The sequence below is a fragment of the Sturnira hondurensis genome, unplaced genomic scaffold, assembly GCF_014824575.4.
Source record: "Sturnira hondurensis isolate 20B ecotype Veracruz unplaced genomic scaffold, ASM1482457v3 Scaffold0008640, whole genome shotgun sequence".
NCBI lineage: Eukaryota > Metazoa > Chordata > Mammalia > Chiroptera > Phyllostomidae > Sturnira > Sturnira hondurensis.
Genome location: NW_028081271.1, coordinates 23639012 through 23643998, shown reverse-complemented (window position 1 = coordinate 23643998; position 4987 = coordinate 23639012).

Below are 4987 nucleotides of genomic sequence, written 5' to 3'. Positions count from 1 at the left end.
GATGTTTTATGTCTTTGTGGTCGAGCATGGTGGTCACTAGCCACCTGTGGTTACTAAACACAGGTGGAGCTCAAAGCTCCAGAGCCTATAATTCTAAGTGACCAAGACATAGCCAACCTTTCAGATGCACAGTTCAAAATAGTGGTGATCAGGATGCTCACAGAACTGGTTGATTTTAGTCATAAATAAGAGTAACATATGAAAGCTAAACTAATTGAAATGAAGGGAAATGCACAGGAAACCAATAGTGATGGAAAGGAACCTGAGACTCAAATCAAGGGAGTGGATCAGAAGGAAGAAAGGAACAACCAAACAGAAAAGAAGGAAGAAACAAGAACTCAAAAAAAAAAAAAAAGGAGAAAAGGCTTAGGAACCTCCAGGATATCTTTAAACGTTCCAACATTCAAATTATAGGAGTACCAGAAGGGGAAGAGGAACAGCCACGAGTGGAAAATTTATTTGAACAAATCATAAAGGAGAACTTCCCCAGTCTGGCAAAGGAAATACACTTCCAGGAAATCCAGGAAGCTCAGAGAGTCCCAAAGAAGTTGGACCCAAGAAGGAACACACCAAGGCACATCATAATTACATTAGCCAAGATGAAAATGGAGGAGAGAATCCTAGAAGCAGCAAGAGATAAGGGGACAGTCACCTACAAAGCAGTGCCCATCCGACTGTCAGCTTATTTCTCAAAAGAGACCTTACAGGCAAGAAGGGGCTGAAAAGAAGCCCCTTGGTCTTTGGATTCCAAGTCTTGAAATCCAAAGACCTCCATCCAAGATTGCTCTATCCAGCAAAGCGTTCCTTTAGAATGGAAGGGCAGATAAAGTGCTTTTCAGATAAGGTCAAATTCAAGGAGTTCATCATCACTAAGCCCTTATTATATGAAATGTTAAAGTGACTTATCTAAGGAAAAGAAGATAAAAAAATATGAACAGTGAAAGGACAGCAAATGTACAGTAATTAACAACCACACCTAAAACAAAAGCAAACTAAGAGGAAAGCTAGATCAGGAGCAGAACAATAGAAATGGAGATCACATGGAGAGTTAGCAACAGGGGAGTGGGAAAAGGATAAGGGGGGAGAAGGTACAGAGAATAAGTAGCATAGACAGTAGGTTGAGATCAACAGCAGGGAGACCAGAATACTATGGGAAATACAGAATCTAAAGAACTTGTGATACATGGACATGAATGAAAGAAGGGGAATGGTGGGAGAGGTATGTGCAGGGTGGAGAGGAGTGAAAGGGGGAATGGGAGAACTGTAATGGCGTAATCAATAAAATATATTTTAAAAAGAGATAGAAGGTCAAATAGAGAGAGTCCAAGACAAAAGAAGTCTAAAAGAATATGCCTACTTCAAACCAGGTCTACAAGAAATACTAAAAAGACTGCTTTAAGGAAAGGAAGGAAAAGAGAGAGACAGAGAGGAACACAGGCACAAAAATGGCAATGAATAAGTACCTATCAAAAATAACCTTAAACATAAATGGATTAAATGCTCCAATCCAAAGTCATAGATAGCTAACTGGATAAGAAAGCATGACCCACACATTTGCTGCCTAAAAGAGACCCACCTCAGGAGAAAAGACCATCACAGACTAAAAGTGAAAGGATGGAAACAAATTTTCCAAGCAAATGGACATGAAAAAAAAAAGTCGAGGTAGCAATTCTCATATCAGATAAAATAGACTTCAAAAACAGGGCCATAAAGAGAGACCCAGAAGGTCACTTCATAATACTCAAAAGAAGAATCCACCAAGAAGACATTAACATTGTAAATATATATGCACCCAACATAGGAGCACGTAAATATACAAAGAAAATCCTAGAGGACCTCAAGAAAGATATTGACAGCAACATCATTATAGTAGGGGATTTTAACACCCCACTGTCAAAAATGGACATATCTTCCAAAAAATCAGCAAAGATATCACAGCATTAAGCGACACCCAAGATGAATTGGACCTAATTGATATATATAGAGCCCTCCATCCCAAAGAAGCTGAATACACATTCTTTTCAAATGCACATGGAACATTTTCAAAGGTAGTCCACATGATAGAACACAAAACAAGCCTCAAGAAATTCAAAAAAATTGAAATCACACGAAGCATTTTCTCAAACCACAAGGGACTGAAACTGAAAACCAACCCCAAAGGAAAAAAACCCAAAACACCCAAAATCATGGAGACTGAATGGTATGGTATTAAACAATGAATGAGTGAAGAATGAAATTAGGGAAGAAACCAAAACGTTTCTATAAATAAATGAAAATGAATTCAAACAAACAAAAACTTATGGGACACAGAGAAGGCAGTCCTGAAAGGGAAGTTCATAGCAATACAGGCCTATCTAAAAAAGATATAAACATTTCAAACAAACAACCTAACTTTATGCCTGTAAGAAGTCAAGGAACAACAACAAAGTCATCCCAGAGCAAGTAGAAGAAAGGAAATAACCAAGATCAGAGGAGAATTAAATGACATATAGACTAAAAGCACAATTCTAAGGATCAGTGAATCCAGTAGTTGGTTCTTTGAAAAGATAAAATCAACAAGCCTTTAAGCAGGCTCATCAAGAAAAGAAGAGAGAAGACCCAAATACACACAATCAGAAATGAAAGAAGAGAGATTACAATTGATACCACAGAAATAGAAGCGATTGTAAGAAATTACTATGAAGAATTGTATGCCAAGAGATTTGAAAACCTAGGTGAAATGGACAAATTTCTAGAAAAATATAATCTTCCAAAACTCAATGAAAAAGAAGCAGAAAGCCTGAACAGACCAATAACAGCATATGAAATTGAAGCAGTAATCAAAAAACTCCCATCCCACAAAAACCCTGGACCAGATGGTTTCACAGAAGAATTCTACAAAGCATTTAAGGAAGAGCTAACCCCTATCTTCACAGACTATTCCAAAAAATCCAAAATCATGGAAGACTTTCAAACTCTAGTTATGAATCCAGCATTACCCTAATTCGAAAACCAGATACAGACACAACAAAAAAGAAAACTTCAAGCCAATATCACTGATGAACATGGACGCTAAAATCCTCAATAAAATATTGGCAGACGGCATCTAACAATATATCAAAAAGATCATACATCATGACCAAGTGGAATTCATCTCAGGGATGCAAGGATGGTTCAATATTCAGAAATCATTAAATGTAGTACATCACATAAACAAAAGCAAAGACAAAAACCACATGATTATATCGATAGACATGAAAAAAGTTTTTGATAAGTTGCAACACCCATTTATGAGAAAGGCACTCATCAAAGTGGGAATAGAGGGAGAATTCCTCAGTATAACAAAGGCCATATATGAGAGACCTACAGCCAACATCATACTCAATGGGGAAAAACTAAAATCTTTTCCAGTAAGATCAGGAACAAGATAAAGTTGTCCACTTGCATCACTTCTATTCAATATAGTACTGGAAATTTTAGCCACAGTGATCAGAGAAGAAAAAGGAATAAAAGGCACCCAAATCAGAAAGGAGGAAACAAAACTGTCATTGCAGATGATATGATAGTGTATATGGAAAATTCTATAGGCTCTATCCAAAAACTGCTTGAACTAATAAGTTTATTTTGCCAAACAGCGTGTTACAAAATCAATACCCAGAAATCAATGGCATTTTTGTATACTAACAATGAATCAGCAGAAGGAGAAATCAAGAAAAAAAAATCTCATTCGACATAGCAAAAGCAAACATAAAATATCTGGGAATAAACCTAACGAAGGGAGTAAAAGAGCTGTATTAAGAAAACTACACAACACTAAAGAAAGAAATCGAGGAAGACACCAACAAATGGAAACATATACTGTGTTCATATATTGAAAGAATTAAAATACTCAAAATGTCCATACTACTCCAAACAGTTTACAGATTCAATGCAGTACCTATTAAAGTAGCAATGGCGTATTTCACAGACATAGAACAAACTCTTCAAAAATTTATATGGAACCATAAACAACCCAAATAGCAGCCGCAATTTTGAGAAAGAAGAACAAAGTAGGAGGGATCACAATACCTGATACCAAACTGCATTACAAGGCTACTGTAATCAAAACAGCCTGGTACTGGCATAAGAACGGGCACATAGACCAATGGAACAGAACAGAGACCCCAGAAATAAACCCAACTCTCTACAGTCAATTAATTTTCAACAAAGGGGGCAGTAACATAAAACAGAGTAAAGATAGCCTCTTCAACAAATGGTTTTGGGAGAACTGAACAGATACGCACAAAAAAATGAAACTTGAGCACCAAATTACACCATACACAAAAATAAATTCAAGGTGGATAAGAGAGTTAAATATAAGCCGTGACACCATGAAAGTCTTAGAGGAGAACACTGGCAGGAAAATCTCAGATATTTCACGCAGCAATATTTTTACTGATATGTCCCCCAGAGGAAGAAATATAAAGGAAGAATAAACAAATGGGATCTCATCAAAACAAAAAGCTTTTGTATGGCTAAAGAAAAGAGCATTAAAATAAAAAGAGAACCCACTGTATGGGAAAACATGTTTGCCAATGATACCTCAGACAAAGGTTTAATCTCCAAAATATACAAAGAACTCACATGACTTCACTCTAAGAAGACAACTAACCCAATTAAAAAATGGAAAATACTTGAACAGACACTTCAAGGAGGACATACAGAGGATCCAGAGGTGCATGAAAAGATGCTCAATATTGCTAGCTATCAGAGAGATGCAAATTAAAACCACAATGAAATACCACTTTACACTAGTCAGAATGGCTGTCATAAACAAAGTAAGAAACAACAAATGTTGGAGAGGTTGTGGGGAAAGGGGACCCTAGTTCACTGTTGGTGGGATTGCAGACTGGTACAATCACTATGGAAAACAGTATGGAATTTTCTCAGAAAACTAAAAATGGACTTGCCTTTTGACCCAGCAATTCCACTGCTGGGATTATATCCTAAGAACCCTAAAGCACCAATC